Genomic DNA, 16,263 nt, shown 5'->3' on the forward strand with positions numbered 1-16,263 from the left:
TGAAATTGTTTGTGAAAATTTCACCAGAGTATCAGTATAGAAAATATCCGTCCCCTTTTCTTTTCGTTCTCCTCTATATTTATAGGGAATTCTGCCTGGACAGTTTTGGGTAACTGTGCACTAATATGGTAACTTATATTTTTTTGGTAACATCTCATTTACATAAATACATTAATGCTTATTGATTCTATGACCACAATATCGAGTAATAAATACAGAATAATATCTGAGCATTAATGAGCATATAAGGAATCTCCGAGTCTTTTGAGAACCTTCATTGTGCGTCTTGATCAGGCTTTCGCAAGCTGAACACCTCCTTCGAGATGGGACTCAAAGAAATGTTCTGAACTGACACAGGCCACGTTCAGAATTTCACAAAGATGATCTAGCTCTCGCATATCTCGAACTAAGTTTTTGGCTCAAGAGGCGATCTGGAGACTATCTGGTTGTCATAAGTTGTCAAGTTTGACTCGAGCTACTCACTCCACAGTTAGCTAGATGCTCTATCTATACGCTTTATTCATACGATTATCTACCACCTATAGCCTATGCTGAGTAATTCAGCTTGTATTTTGGGGTACAACAACATGCAATATACCAAGATGACCCCTCGAAGACTAGGTTTTGTTTGTACCACCCTTTAGTTTAAATGGTCATTGTTGTGTGAGATCCTAATATTTCATCTAGATGCATGCTTCTTATTTTCATATACATAATATAAAATAGAAAACACCAAAATATTCTCACATATGAATAAACTCGTTAATACATAAAACAACATAAAATACTTACGAAGTGCTAGGAAGAGTCAAGAATCTAAACTGCTTCGAACGATACCAAAGTCTTCCAAGCCTATCTCGAGATCAAGTCTAACAAAGTGTGGGCAAGTTCTCAACACATGAGATAGAATTTTATAGGGGGAGAAAGAGTGTGATGGGTGGCCAAGCAAGGTGAGGAGTGTCTAGGTTTTCTTTTTCTTTCACTTACCGAAAGAATAAAATGAAACACCAACTGAAAACCCTGTACATCACTTTCCTTATGTAGGCAACTAAATTAACTTTATTTTAATTAAATCAATTAAAATAATAAACTAAAATAAAGATCTTAAGTGCCCCACATAACTAGTTGGACCCATTCTCTTTGTCTTGAATTTAATTCCCAATTGGGCCAAATTCAAAACGCTTTATTTATTTTTCTTATAATTAATTAATTAAATAATTAACTTCTTATTCAAATTAGCTAATTATAGTTTGAAACTTGATTTAATATTACTTATTTACATTGAGACAAAATTTTCAATATTAGCATATTTTCCCAAATGACTCTCTTTTTGTTCCCAAATTCATAATACATGTAATTATCAATAAATTGACCCAGTCAAGTTGATATTCATAATTGATAATTAAATCGACTGTTTGAGACTATTAAATTTGATTTAATAAAAGACGACATGGGGACCATGGATCCATGAATACAAGCTTCAATAAATTCCATTGAGTTTGTTTATTAAATAAATTATCTCACAATATATTAATTCCTCGAGACTCCACTATAGACTAAGAATTGAACTCTTGAATTCATAGAACGATATTACTCGTATAAAGTTATTATCCATTGCTATAATCACTACCACCAGTTAATCCTCTATCGACGATTTACTAATGAGATGGGTATAAATTTTTGTTTTACCCCTCATCAGTATTTTATCCTTAACTCCCATTAAGTCTCTTATAAATGATAAATCCATAAACTTAATCATAGATATGAACGCTTAATCATTTAACCACTTGGACTAAGCTATTAAGGAAGTCATATTTTCACTTTTTATATAGAAGCTATAGATTTCATATCTATGATACATACTCCCAATCAATTACACTAATGAACCTCCAAGATGTGAGTATAGGCTATGTTGTAGGGTAATCTTTTCACAAACAAATCAAGAGATTCACATAATATAATTAATAGAAATATTATCACTCAGAATTTAGATCGACTTGACATATGATGAACACTGCGAATCTGATTATATTCAATAATAACGATACTTATCTATCTATCAATAATCAGTGTCGGTTCTAGTTCAATGTAATAAAATATGTTCGATCTTATCTACTTAGCTAATGTCATGAACATGACATCACACCTAATGTATTAGTTGATCATATTGTAGATTAACAAATCAGTAAAAATCATGTGTAATTATTTAATCTTAGGTCTAATTCTTTTAAACATATAATGACATTTATAATCCACTGTAACCTAGTCTTTATAAGTTTAACTATTTACATGTTAAGAATTTTATATATGTTTGTATTAAGAAAATAATCATGTAATAAAACAAGCAAGCAATTCAATTGATAGACAAAAATATTTCTACTTCTTTATTGATATTAAAATGTGTAACATCGCAAATGTGTTTTTATAAGGGTAGAAAACCCAACATGGTGGTGTTAAAAAACACTTATGAAGTAGTGAATATACCCATAAACTCGTCGAAGAATGTCGATGATGTAGGAGGAATGGGTGTGGTTGGGTTTTTTTCCTTTCAAATAGCTTACTCCAATGGTACCACCCTTTAGTATTAAGGTGGTTGGAGATTGCAGAAAAAAACAGTCAAGCCACAAAGGTGTCACTTTTCACAGTGGCCGACACATGTAGCTAGGTGAGAAGTGGTCAACTACTAGGCTTGCCAATATTAGTGTAGAGAGAGAGAAAGATATTCAATATAAAGATTTTTTTTTTATAAATGAGTGGCAATTCTTAAAAATATTCTTACAAAATTATAAATTTATGGCGAGAACCAAAATTATTTATCTCTTTGTCTTTTACCCCAAATACCTACAAATACCAATATTAGTGTAGAGAGAGAGAAAGATATTTAGTATAAAGATTTTTTTTTATAAATGAGCGGCAATTCTTAAAAATATTCTTACAAAATTACAAATTTATGGCGTGAACCAAATTATTTATCTCTTTGTCTTTTACCCCAAATACCTACAAATACCTTCCAACAGAGTGACGGTGATAAAATATGCCATACAAACATCACCAAACTCAAAATCAATGTCATTGGGTGTACCCAAATCAAAAGAACCGAATAACTCCTCGTCAACAATAATCCTGTTGCAACTCGGGTCTCTTCATCATTGAATGTCTACTCTCTGTCACAATTCTTATTCTTCATCTTCCCAAATTCGAACTACTTAGTATCATTTACATTCTCAAATCTCAGCTTCCGTTCTACACATATCAAATATACATATATACATACACATATAGACAATAACACCACTGTCAAAGCTCTCAAAAGAGTATATACATATTTGTGTTTAAAGAAAGAGAAGTGGTCTATGTATGACTCCAAAAGAGCTATTGAGTAGAGTATATATATATATAAACATATATAGGAAAATTATTGGGTTGGGATTTTTTTTTAATAAGTACTATGGGTACTTTTATTTTTCGTGCATGGAGAAGTTGAAACTCCATTTTTTTAGATAATGGTATATAATGTAGTTATAGGGAACCTCCCATAAATTCTCATGAAATTTTAAAAAATTTAGGATGTCGAAATCATGATCCAAACAACTTGTCTCACATATGCTTGTTTCGATATCTATGCGTGCGTCCAATAGGTTGTTTAAAATTTTAAAATAAAATTCATTACAATTAAAAATAAAGCCTAAAAGAAAATTAAAAATAAAGATATAAAAACAACTTTAAATAAATAAAAACCTCTTAGCCCTCCCCCCTGCCCCCAACACCCCCAACACCCCACCTTGACTGTTGGGAATAGTGCTCTTAAAGCAATTGTAGTTGACAAATGTTTTAAATGAAATAAATAATTGAATTGAATTATTATATATATAGAATATTAAGTGAATATCAGAAAATTCCAAAGTTGATCTATGTGGTTTTAATCTCATATTGGTATGGGAGGGTCGAGATTAAGATAATAAAATTAAATAGATCGCAGTAAAATAAAATTATGGAATCTTTAGATTAATTAATGCTAGTACAATCCACAAGTATTATGAATACATGTGACCTAGATCCGGGTTGTTAGTGTAGTAGGACACTTTAGTGGCGGTGCTTTGCATGCTGAGAGTATGTAGAACTGGACCACATGTGATTTGTTAATACTTGTTTAAACACTGTTTCATAGTATTAATCAAACACATCAAACGATGATCATATACACGATGATCTTAATCCCGAGGTTACTATGAACTCCTATATATGTCATCTGATCCTTTGATTCAAGCGTTAAGGTTTGTCATAATGATCAGGCTAAGAACAATTGTATTGGGGACTCAATGATGTATATGGCTGGGGACGTAGTTTAACAGATATAGAATCTATACCTTCTTATAGATTGAATAATGGTTTTGTATTGGGGTTAATTTTGGAGCTGAAAAGGTAATGAGCGCTCACATTGCAAACTTGTTGTGACACAACCTTCACTAGTAAAGTCAATGGTACTCTAGGAACGAGATATAACTAAATGGGTAAATAGTAATTTTATTCCCTTTTAATTATGAACTATTAATAGATGATTAGCGATGTATGTAATGATTATATCAATGGATACTTTATTCTTAATAAAGAACTCAGTAAATATATGTCTATAATTATTAAGAGTTCAATCTCATATTTTTAGTGGATCAATCATGAGATCAATAAATATGATTATTTAATCAAAGAGCTTTGAGTAATAATGTAATATTTATTGGAGCTTGCCCATAGGTCCCCAGGGTGGCTCTATCAATACCATATCAAGGTAAGAGTTGATACAAGGGTATAACTATAATTTGGGAATTTGAGAAGAATTTTATTCTTTGGGTCAAGTGCGTAATTATATGATAATTGAGGTTGAATAATTAATTTAGAATTAATTATTGATATTCGAAAATATATTTATTAATTTCGAATTATATATATAAATATATTAATTAATTATTTTATTTGAGTGGGAGAAAATAAAATTGGTAAGTCAAAAATAGCTTTTGATTTATTGAATTTTAAAAGATGATGATAATGATGATCATCAATTTGAATTTAGAATTTAGAATTTAAATTTTGAAATATGGTTGTCATCTTTTCCTTAAAATGATTAACACCTTATTTTGTGGGAGATTGATTTTAGTTAAATGATTAAATAAAAGAAAAATGCAAAATCCCTGAAAAGAGAATAGCAGTACACGCCTGACACAATCCAAGGACTGTGCCATGCGTATCCCACTATACAAATATTGTATATATGTAGTTTTTACTTTATTTATTTAATTATTTAATAATTTGAAAATAGTTTTTCAAATTTGGTAGGTTAGATATTTAACTAAATCAAATCCTAACATCATTATGATATTTTATTATATTACTATTGTACGCCCTGAATATCCGCACACTTCGGCGAGCTAGAAAAGGGCCTAACTCGGTCTGCCACGTGTCAACCGTCCATCCAGAGCTGTTTGTTACTATCCCCTAATTTAACCTGCCCGAGTTGGTTAATCATTTAGCTATTCCTTGGAGCCATTGTGTCGACATGATGAGAGCCACGAGCTAGCACCACCTTAAGCTCGTAGTGCATCAGAGCCCTGACACCCCCGAATCCTTGTAAAGTCAACCACACAATATAAAGTGATATCCCAGACATCACGTGTCTATTCTTTTCCTGAATTCTCGGACACACAGTATAAACGTGCGTGTTCAGACGTCCCACGCCTGATTTGGGCCATGCAGCCCATTATCCATCCTTCCCTATTGATTAGACCACACTTCACTGCAAGGTTTAGGAATTAATCATCGATGTCACATAAATGATTTGATGGATGAAGAGATCACGGGATGACCCCAATACTTACTCAGAGATCAATCTCCTATAAATACTGAAACCCGGGATAGTGTAAGGGGTTGGCTTATTCTTGTAAAACAAACACTTTGTAAGAAATAGTGAGGAGATATCAATAATATCGATTGGTGGACTAAAGGGATTTTAACCTCCGAACCACCTAAAAAAAGGTGTGACTACTGTTTCCTTGCAATTAATTCTCACATCCAAGATTACTATCATTTTCATATTACGGTTTATCAATCAACACTAATCCATCCTATTTATTTGTATAATTATATGTTGGCGAAAAACTGCGTCAACAGTTTGGTGCTTTCATTGAGAGGATTTAGATTAGTGCTATCACAAAAACTTGATCATGGTGGTTACTCGGTCGAGGCATGGTAACGAGGCGGATCAACATGATGGGTAGGAGGCCCACCATGCCACCATATCCAACGAACCAAACCCCGAGATCCAGCAGCAATCGGGAAAGCAGCCGATAGGCTAGGACGATACCGGGAGTTCGGCGCCTCGACCGCCAAATCCGAACCCGGGTTACCTGACGGCGATAGAAATGGAGAACATACAGTTGAGGAGTCAGCTATCCAGAGCAAGTAAACAAATCGAGGAAGTCTTGGCCCGACTACCCCCCCTTGCAACCGACGTTAACGTCAGAAAGAGGCAAAGCGGGACTCACAAGTCCCGCAGGGATAGTCGACCCAGACCCAGTCAATTAGTCAGAACCTCAACCCCGAGGTCTGCACCCATGTCACACCATAACCAGGAAGCTATGTTTGAGGAGTTTCCTAGGGTCAATCAACAATTCAGCCGATCAGTCAGAACCTCAACTCCTAGTTCGGCTCCACCATCGAACGTGCCCAGAAGGGCTCGTGGTAGCTCGCGAAGGAGGTCCGGGGAAAGCTCGCGTAGACAACCTACCTCGGCCAGCCCTCCCGAGCCGCAGTCAGATCATCGGGCACAGGACGCTGGAGGCGGTAGAGTAGAACGATCGTGAGCTAGTTTAATCCAGTCAGACGGGACGAGGATCGCTTCACCAATTAGGCATCCCCCTTCGCTGATAAGATACCCATCTCCCCCTCGTCCTGCTCGAGATATTCCGGCACACGGGGGCAGCAGAAGGAATCCTCCTCCCATCGCCCACGAGAACGCGGGAATGTTCCAGATCCTCACCCCCGGCAGCAGGCTCCAACCTTTTCCAACAGAAGCTACTGGACCGAGAGCCACCGAAGTGGTAGATCCAGTGGAGACCTGCATAACTGTTTAAGTTCGGCTCAAAGCCCTCGAGCCGCCTCGAGGGCCGACCTTCGAGATCGCCTCAACTTGTAGAGGGGGGATCTGGCAAGAAATGACAGTCATGCTCGCCGAGAGGATGGTCTTTCCGAAGTACATGGCAGTGGGAATGTCCTGCCAAACCAAGCTCAAGCTTGGAGGTACAATAACCCGCGTAACGCGTACAATGGAACTAGAGTTGTTGAACAGCCCCAGAACAACCAAGGGACTAAGGACCAGACCCTATAAGGGTTAGCTCAGATGGAGGAGCTAATGAAGAAACTCTTGTCAGAAAAGGACAAGGATGAGTATGACTCGGGGGACGATCTCGAGCTTTTTGCCCCCAGCATAGCGGCCACGACGTACCCGCCGAGTTTTCGGATGCCCCATATATCCAAATTCGATGGGGACGGGGACCCGTCGGATCACCTGGGTATGTTCAATACCCTGATGATGGCCCATAATATCGGCCCCAAGCTGAGATGCTTGATTTTCCCTTCCACCTTAATCGGGCCAGCTAGACAGTTGTTCAAGCAGGGTAAAAAGAAGTCCATTAGCTCGCGGAAGAATTTTTTTGCTGATTTCAAGAGGGAATTCAGAGCTTCTTAAGCGGCTCACGTCAAAGCTGACACCCTGGCGAACGTGAAGCAACAACTTGGGGAACCCTTAAAAGCTTACTTGAGCAGGTTCGCAAACGTTGCGGCCCGAGCTAGGGACGCGGATGATAGTTCCAAGCTCATGGCTTTGAGGACTGGAATCCTCGTTGGGGGCGGGCTGTGGAAAGAAATTCAAAGAAGAGGTGTCAGCATCGTGGATGAATTCCTGAACAAGGCACAGGAATGGATAAACCAGGAAGAGGCGCGAGCATTGGTCGCGGGAACCAGCCAAACCCTTGATCAGCTCGTTGGAGCAGAAACGGATGTCGTGAAAACGACTCAAATCGTTTCCCAGAATAACCAAGGGGGTGGAGGCAAGAGAAAGGGGAGCGGCGATGGCGGCTAGCACGGCCCAAAGAAGAACAAACCCGCGGAAAAGTTTAAGCCAATCTACGCAGCATATACCGAGCTTACGAACACTAGGGAACACATTTTCCTAGCAAATTATACCTGCCTTCCCTGGAAAAAACCAGAGCCTTTGAAACATCAGAAGGCCAAGAGGGACCCTTCCAAGTTCTGTTGATTCCACAACGACATTGGGCATAACACTAACGATTGTAGGCACTTGAAGTTTGAGATCGAGACACTCATCAGAGCCGGACCTTTGGCTCAGTATGCGCGGAATCGGGTTCCTACTAGTCAGCCAACCCCGGAAGCTCTGATAAATCAACCCGGAGCCGGGGTAAATCAGGATACCCCTCCTCCTATAATAATAGGAGAGATAACCACCATCTCTGGAGGCCCTCATCTAGCAGGCGCGAGCAGAGGTGCCCAGAAGAGGTATGTCAATGAGCTGAAGTCTCATAACAGAGTTGAATTTATTCCGGAGTAGCATCTAACCAAACAACAACGATTGGAGAGGCAACCAATCAATTTTACTGAAGAGGACGCTAGTCATGTCCAGTTTCCACATAACGATCCTCTGGTGGTAACTGCACAACTCGCCAATCGGAGAGTTAGGAGGATGCTGGTTGATAATGGGAGTTCAGTTAACCTGCTGTTTCGGTCCACGTTAGAAAAAATGGGGTTGTCTGTAGCCGAACTAAAGGCCACCTCCATGATGTTGTATGGGTTTTCTGGAGAAGGATCGGCAGCGATAGGAACGATCGAGTTAGTATTAACCTTGGGAGAGGGACCCTGAACTGTCTCAAAACTCCTCGAGTTCGTGGTTATCGACTGTCCCACCACATACAACGCAATTATGGGCCGGCCTATGTTGATGGCATTTGAAGCCATAACTTCTATTCGCCACCTCCCAGTCAAATTACCCTCCTCTACATGGATATGTACGGTCCGAGGTGATCAGCTCGCCGCCAGGGAATGTTATAGCATTTCCATGAAGGGAAAATCACAACCCAGGCAGCAGACGATGGCCATCCAGGGCGAAAGCGAGGAATCTCAGGAAGTAAGATCTATTCCTGGGATAGAAAAACCTTAGGAAGCCGATGGCGTAGGTATCACCTTGAGTGATGATATAGACCGAAGGACAGGCAAAGATAGATCCGAGCTCCAGGCCATCGAAGAGCTTGAAGAGGTGAACATCGATTCTAGAGACCCTTCGAGGGTAGTTAGGCTCAGCAAAACCTTTATAATGAGAGAAAGGCGGAGCTGCTGAAATTTCTACAAGAAAATCTAGACGTGTTCGCCTGGTCTCATGAAGACATGATAGGGATTAGCCCAAGCGTCTTCATGCATACCCTTAACTTGGACAAAAACATGCCTACGAAGTCTGAGAAATAGAGGCGCCTGGGCACAACCCGAGTTGAGGCCCTAGAAGAAAAAGTAGCTCGAATTTTAAAATGCGGCTTTATTCGCGAAGTGAAATACTCGATCTAGGTTGCCAATCCTATTTTGGTCCCAAAGCCCAACGGGAAGTGGCGGACCTGCATTGACTTTTCTGATCTGAATAAAGCATGCCCCAAAGATTGCTTCCCCTTGTCAAGAATTAACCAATTGGTGGATGCCACTGTGGGGCACGAGCTCATGTCCTTCATGGATGCATACTCAGGCTATAACCAGATTGCCATGAACCCTGCGGACCAGGAACACACTAGCTTCATGACCTTAACCAACGTTTATTATTACAAGGTCATGCCCTTCGGGATGAAGAATGCGGGAGCTACATATCAGAGATTGGTCAACAGAATGTTCGCTAATCAGATCAGGAAAAACATGGAGGTATATGTTGATGACATGTTGGTCAAGTAAAAAACAACCGATAACAATGTTCCCGACCTGAAGGAATGTTTTGAGATCTTAAGGAAATATGGTATGAGGCTGAATCCCCAAAAATGTACCTTCGGGTTTGCGTTAGGAAAATTTCTGGGTTTCATAGTCAACACCCGAGGAATAGAGGCGAACCACGATAAAATCAGATCGCTACTCGAAATGCCATCACGCCGGTCGCGAAAGGACATCCAAAGTCTGACAGGAAGGGTGGCAGCCCTTAATCGGTTCATTTCCAAATCAACTGACAAGTGTTTGCCATTCTATAACCTGCTCCGGGGAAATAAAAAGTTCGAGTGGACCGATGAGTGCGAGCGTGCTTTCCTCAACCTAAAATCACATTTAGCTGAGCCACCCGTGTTGTCTAAACCAACAGCAGGAGAGCCTCTTCTTCTTTACCTAGCTGTCATGGAAGATGCGGCTAGCGCCGTGCTTGTCTGGGAAGAGGACCGGTCTCAGAAGCTATTCTATTATATTAGCAAAAGGCTCCTCAGAGCTGAATCTCGATATCCATTGATGGAAAAAATGGCATTCTGCCTCATCACGGCCTCCAGAAAGCTCAGGTCGTATTTCCAGTCACATTCAATCCATGTCATAACTGATCAACCTTTAAGGCAGGTATTGCAGAAACCTGAGGCATCAGGACGTCTTTTGAAGTGGGCCATCGAGCTCAGCCAATTCGAGATAATCTACGTACTGTGAACTGCAATCAAAAGCCAAGCTCTGGCTGATTTTGTGGCAGACTGCATTGGATTCCAAGAGGAACTAATGGAGGAACCAATGCAGGCCTTATGGAAAGTCTTCGTGGACGGCTCATATAATGAGAATGGGTCCTAAGCTGGAATCATTTTGATATCCCCAGAGGGACACCGTTTCCACTCTGCGTTACGATTCGAATTCGAAGCGTCCAACAACGAGGCCGAATACGAAGCTTTGTTGGCTAGGCTAAGGGTGGCTCAGGAGCTGAAGGCCAGGGCCATCCAATGCTATAACGATTCCCAGCTCATGGTTAACCAGTTATCATGAGAATAACAGGTACGCGGAACCAAGATGGCGGCCTACCTGGCCAAGGTAAAGAAGGAGCTGTCCGCATTTGAATACAGCGTAGTCGAACAGATCCCTCGGGAGCAGAACGCCAATGCCGATGCCTTAGCAAAGTTCGCCACCTCCAGGAAAGCCGAAACCTTGGGTTTAATACTGGTGGAATTCTAGGAGAGGTCGAGCGTAGATGAGACTGCGAGAGAGGTTGAGATGATTGACGCCAGGCCAACCTGGATGACTCCCATAATCGAATACCTTACAAAAGGAAAATTACCTGAAGAGCGAAGCGATGCGAGGAGAATACTCTATCAAGCCCCGAGGTATACAATCGTAGATGGGACGTTGTACCAACGTGGCCTTTCTTTGCCTCTTCTGCGATGTGTTCTGCCAGAAGAGGCCAAGACAATTCTGCAGGAGGTGCATGAAGGCTTTTGTAGGGATCACGCTGGGGGCAAAGCCTGACCTTGAATATATTGAGGCAAGGATATTATTGGCCCACTCTATCATAGGATGATAACTCTACAAAATAGAGTTATTTTACCACTTTTTATGTGCTAATTGTTGCTTAATTCTTGAGTTTTTAATTGATTTATTAAATTTTAAAGTAATTTTGAATTTATTGGGCTTATTTTGATTTTTTTTATATATTTGTATGTTTTTATAGTTACTATATTGTAATATGTTGTAATTTAATTATTTGAATTATTGTTGGGTGTTTAGTGGTAAAAATAAATGCATATTTATTCAACTTAAGTGTCAAAACAAATTAAGTTTAAATTAATATTTTCTTTAAATTAATGAGATGTATTTGTGTGTTGAAAATATTTATTTGAAGTTAATTTATGCTATTTTATAGAAATTAATTTGCATTTTTTTTGTTTAAAGGAAATCTATGATAAAAGTGGCATTCTTGAAATGCCTTAACCACCAAGGCCCATCTCCTAGCCCAGGCCCGCCTGCTACAGCACCAAGAAGCCTACCTCCATTCGGCTTCTACATCACCCAGCAGCAAAAGCACTCAGCCATCAGCATTTCCTCCTTTTGCCACCTGTCCGAAGCCTTCATCACCCAGCCTCTTCAAGAAGCTCCTCCACTTCATGCACTCAGCCGTGTCCCCTTCCAGCCGTACGACTCCTGAAGAGAGCCATTCACTCTTGCCTGAAGTTGCACCCAACAAGCCCAAACCGTGGGCTTTTCTCCTCTCAGCAGTCGGCCCAAGCCCAACCACGTGAAGCCTTGAACTCCAAACCACACGGCCCAAGTCCCCAGCAGCCTCCAACTGCCCAGCCGTACTCTGCATTCACCAAAATCCTCTTGAGCCCATCAACATACTCATTTGTCCCCTATGAAAAAAATGCCAACCTTTTTACCCTTTTGTCTACACACTTTTACCCCAAAATCATCATCACTCCTATAATTTACCCCTATTTACCATATTTTTATTAATTTAATCAATTTAATTAATTTAAATTGATTATTTTAATAATGTCATTTTGGCTATAAATAAGGGTTTTGAAGACCATTTTTTGGTGCTTAATTTTTGGGTTACCATCTTTTTCTCCCATTTTCTCTCTACCATTCTCTCTTCAATTTGGGTTTTTCAAGAGCATTTTGCAAGTATGTATGTCATTTATTTTGTAATTTCTACTCTAGTTATGTGCTTCTAATCTTTTTCATAAGATTATTAAGATCACGATGAAGCAACTTGTAACTAGGTAATATTTATGTTGTATGTTGATTTCCCTTGTATTGCAACAAAGTCTATGGATTTGTCTTCTTCATATATTTCTTTCATCTTAAATATCTTGTATTTTAGATTGTTAGAACATATTTACACTTTGTTCTTCATTAGTGCATAAACATAATATTCTTTGTGTAAGTTGTGTCATTAAATTGTACACATCCATGCTTAGAACAAAAATATAATGATTTGCCTTATAAATAATGTTCATTGATTTATTTGTTATTTCATTAGATTGATTTACACTAATTGCTTTGAAATTATAATTTTGAAAAGTGAAGAAAAATCCTATCTTTTTATAAGAAATTTGTATTTAAAATTATAAATCTTTTTGGAAAAGGATAGTTTAAATTATTTTAACTATCACTAAAACTTGGGAATCAATATACTAATAAATATTATTAAACTTACATTTTGTGGATTCTAGTATCTTAATAATCTTTTCTTTTAACACTTATTTTCAACTCATTATTGCTTTATTTTCATTCTCTTAAATAGCTTTCTTTTTCAATCTTTTATTTTATGTTCATAATATTAAAACTCATCAATCTTTGGAACTAGGTTAGAATTTATTACTTTTGATTTAAAATAGTTTTCTTTTTTCTTTTAGACAACTCCTTTAGGTTCGACCTCGTGCTTACACGAAAAATATTCTATAAATACGATTCATGCGCTTGCGAGTATAAATATTTAAACATACCTGTTTTGGGTCCATCATAGGACTAGATTTCTTACGTCCAAAAGTGTGACAAGTGCCAGCGATTCTCCACGATCGCCCGAGCTCCGCCAAACGAGCTGAAGATGATCTCATCCCTGTGGTCGTTTGCTGTCTGGGGAATTGACTTAGTTGGTGCCCTGCCCACGGGAAAAGGAGGAGCTCGCTATGCGGTGGTGGTTATTGACTACTTCACAAAATGGGCAGAAGTGGAGCCCTAGTGACAATAAATTGTTTATATGATTAATGAATTTTTTTATTGTTGTTGTGTTGTTCATATAAAACGAACAATGAGCCCACCACACAAAAGTTTCCACTATGTGCTCTGAATGGTTTTCCAACACTGACCGACTCCATCTCCACAGAACCCCGACCCCCTGCGTCGACCCAGCCCACCCCTCTTTCCCTCTCTCCCAAACTACAACCTCACACGAAGGACTGGGTTCGTGGGCTCGAGACAGTGTTGGTTTGTGGGCGCATGACTGGTTGATGGTGGATCTCTTCCTCTCATTCTCCCTTTATAGTTCATGAGTTGAGCAATGGCAAACCGAGATGGTGAACAGGGATAGGACGAAGTATGAGTTTGTGATTTGATTCTGATGTTTAAATCTCTAGTATTTGAATCTAATTTGTATAAAAAAATATTATGAGATTTGAGTTCTTGCTTATGAGATGGGAAGAACAATGAGGTTTGTTGACTATGTTCTTAGATTTTGATTTGGTTGATGAAAAATAATATGAGAGGGGATTTCTTGTTTTTAAGTTTTATTTATTGATTTTTGATATCTTTAATTTTAATGTTAATTTTTAGGTTTTAGATTTTATTTTTCAATTTTAAATATTAGTTCAGTAACTTTACTAACCATTATTTTAATATATATATGTTTTGTTTTTTATTTTAGAAAATAATATTAATTCTTTTAAAAAATATAAAAAACAAATAAAAATTATTTAAGTCATTAATATGGAGGGAATTTTGGGTATTATTTAAAAATTACTCACTAAAATTGTATAGAAGGTACATTTTTTAGTGACCTTACAAATATAGGGTACCCGATAGGAATTTTTCGTATTAAAGGGTCCTAAAGCTATATTTCAATGAAACACAGGGTACCAGATGTGTATATTCCCTATAAATATTGATATAGATGGATGAGACAATACACTAAGAATATATGAATACTATTGATGCGATTTTTCACCAACAGTGAATTAATAAAATAACAAGGTAGAATTAGTGCCTGATGGTAAACTGAAGTAAGAAAATAACTCTCAAGAACACTGGTCTTTTTACGTGGTTTAGTGGTTAAAATTCACCTAGTCCACGAGTCTATGTTATTACTGCTTTTCTCTCTCTATTTTGACAGAGTTTCGATATTACAGAATAATTGTTCCCTTTCCTGTCCAATATTCTCAGTATTTATAGAGAAATTCCTTGGACAGGTTTGGGTAACCCCATGAGTCAATCACATATTTGCGTATTTATTACATTTATTATGGAATATTCTCATTTATATTAGGATATGATCTGATCATCAAATAAATAGACTCCTAATATTTGGGGCATTTACTATCACAGGCTAGCCATAAACGACCGTATAAAGTATCCGGGTCTTCGGGGATCTGCGGATATTCCATATGTTCAATTCATCACGAGCTGAATACATCGTCGAGCTCGTATCATGGAGGCCATGCCTTATAAACACTATAAGCTCGCGCTTATCAATTTATGCATCCCTAGCTCGTACAACCATCATGAGAACCGTGTTGTCAATGTGGAGAATACCTGGACTCATAGGCTATTCCTTCCATGTATTTATTTGCGAGCTGCATACGACTTAAGGGAAAGATCCGTGCTGAAATTAGGATACACATTTGCCCCCCAAGTCCCTACTCGTGGTTTATGACGTCATCTTTTGACCTACACAGTAGGGACTTTTAGACTTCTATAGCAATAAACCATGCCTGCCCACTACTTGAGTACCTGACACGTGGAATGCTACAATTGGCGTCTGTTCGGGTTTCGAGGACTGCAATAATTGTCTTGTCAACTTTTTGCCGCTGTTTTGTCCTTTGAAACACAGCCCTTGGATCTTGTATTGACCTAATCGGATGGCTCAAATTGATTTATGTCATTTACGTATCAATAGGGTAGACAATTTCCAGAGTTCATCACCTTTTATTCGAAAACTTCCTCTATCCTCTCTCTTCTGTGCTTTTCAAACCTTCTTCCTTCTCAGAGAAAAGAAAAACCCAAAAACTCTTTGTTGTAAGATCTCTCTCACATTCGGTTGATCAATTACTCAGAAGTGAGTCTCCAAGGCTTTGCGAAACATACTTCTTTAATCGACGAACAGACTGTAAGTATTGTCGTTTCAAATAAACTATTTCTTTACTGATTTCTGCCTTTTATCTACTATGTTCATCCATGCGTTGCCGTAGTGGATATTAGGGTGTTTTCTCGATGTTTTTGGCACATAGGTTTCCACTTTAGGTTTACTGAGAAGGTTGAGAATATCTTTTAAAACTATGACATTCATGAAACTGGGTATTTTTGGGTAGATTTGGGTAATTTATGAAAAATTTTAGGAAATAACCATTCGGGTTATAGAAGATGAAAGGTTAGGGTTCAAAAATCAGATTTCTTAGGGAACACGTTTGTTGGGTGTTTTTTTCTAAACCGCCCCCAAGGACAGTAGTGGCTGGATTTTCTTACACATGGATCCCTAAATGTCAGGGATTTGTTGGGAAACCGAGG

The sequence above is a fragment of the Humulus lupulus genome, chromosome 1, assembly GCF_963169125.1.
Source record: "Humulus lupulus chromosome 1, drHumLupu1.1, whole genome shotgun sequence".
NCBI classification, from domain to species: domain Eukaryota; kingdom Viridiplantae; phylum Streptophyta; class Magnoliopsida; order Rosales; family Cannabaceae; genus Humulus; species Humulus lupulus.